This window comes from Poecilia reticulata, linkage group LG13 (genome assembly GCF_000633615.1).
Source record: "Poecilia reticulata strain Guanapo linkage group LG13, Guppy_female_1.0+MT, whole genome shotgun sequence".
NCBI lineage: Eukaryota > Metazoa > Chordata > Actinopteri > Cyprinodontiformes > Poeciliidae > Poecilia > Poecilia reticulata.
Window position 1 is genome coordinate 9,064,269 of NC_024343.1, and position 1,965 is coordinate 9,066,233.

Consider the following 1,965-nt stretch of genomic DNA (forward strand, 5'->3'; position numbering starts at 1 on the left):
GAATCTTCTTCAGCTTCATGATGATCAGATGTTTTGTGGAAAAACGTTGCAGTCATTTCATGTCGGGTTTGTTTACAATTCAAACCCAAATCAATTCTCCTCCAGAATCACGTATTTTATTTCCATCCCCGCTTTTCCCCTTCTTTGAATGMATGACAGTTTAAACCGACGACGTTTGTCCAACGGATCATTTACAGGATTTATAAAACAAAACTAATGACGACGCTTARAARGCGCTAAAGAACKTCGCACATATGCGCGTAATTTGGCCCCAAAGGCGCAAATTAATGGATTGGTGAAGAAATTTGATAAGACACGAAAGGCTCGGGTTCAAAACCTCCTCTGATAAATATTCATATAGTTAAATGCTTCTCTTTGATTTGTTTTAAACGTGGGGAAATAGTGGGCTAAAACGACACGCAGACACATCCCACTCTAACGCCCTGTTACGCACAAGCAGTTCGGGCAGAGCGCCGAAGTCTTAAATCTTAGCTCCACTGGCAAATCACCTTGATCAAAAATGTGTGCAAAAAAACTCATGTACGTGACCCGGAGCGCGTCAACGAAACGCTCAGGGTGAACTAAAYTAAAACGTCCTGTAAAATTGATAAATGTCGGTTAAGCTCTCAGGAGCTGAAAGTCTGCAGGACACATCCAGCTTCCACAGGGAGGCAGGTGGCAATTAAATATAACACTCCCCAAAAAAGGCTGAAAAAAACATGTTTTCACATTCAGGAATTATTGTAAACGTGCATAAAAGTGAACATCTARAAGGAAAAACAGCCGTTTTCTCCTCACTCCAACATGTCCTTTCTTTCTCTCGCAAAACATCTAYTTCCATAACCAACATTAGCATTTCTTTCTTTTTCTCCCCTTTCTTTCTAACAGGACAGAAGCCAAAAAAAGAGAATCTTCAAATAGAATTACTCACCAGACATGATGGCTGAGATGAGGAGAGGATCCCTGGAGAAGATCTTTGGATCTCCACAACGTTCTGTTCTGCCTCAGCAAAATGGCCAAGAACCAAATTTCTATAAAAGTCTCCAAAAACAACAAGTCTGATGAGTTCCAGCGGGATCAGAGCATACAACAATATTGTAATAAAGCTGGGCAGATATTAGTTTGAGATTTTCTCCCTCCATGCCTACTATTTAAAACCCCTAGAACTCAATGATTTGACAATGATTTGATTGCGCGTTACTTACAATTTGAATATTCAGAAGCAACGCTCTCAAATCAATTTTTCTATAAAAATAACTACCCAAGGACTTTGCAAAAGCCCCACTTTAATGTAATATAACTGTATTTTATGCTTTGGTGAGAAAAAAACACACTTTTATCAATTTTATGCTCCTTTTGGCATATCAGAGCATCACAGCCCTTATTACACACACCAGCTATATGACGCTGTTTGCGCACATTTAAAGGAGAATTTCACCCCAAATCTGACCTCGCATATCCACTGATGGACCACGCGCACAAGAAATGTGTGAAATGTTCRTTTTTAAAGGTTTTATGGGAAAGAAAAACGCACAAAAGTGTAATAGAAGGGGGCGGGGCAAACGGCAGCAGCCATCTTTGCCATCGSAGGCCTTGAGCTGCAGCAGCAAGTGGGTCCAGAGTTCTGACCTGCTGCGGCTCCGAGCTGCTCTGCTGACTGAACACAGTTCAACAAATATTACATTTGTGTTTGTTTGCTTTTTCATTTTCGCGGAGGAACTGAAGCCTGTGAACAAACCAGATCACATATTAAGAAACTTATGATAAAGTTGATCCAATAAAATCACAAAAACATGCAAGTAAAAATATTGTTCATTAAATAACTGTTGATGTGCTTAACATTTAGAACGTGTTTTGTGTTTAATAAAATAGCACATTCTTATTATTTTAAAATTTTTAGTGGTTTCTAATAATTTTGTTTAATTTTCCCTGCTGTTAAAATATGAAACAGCCAATTTATTTCAT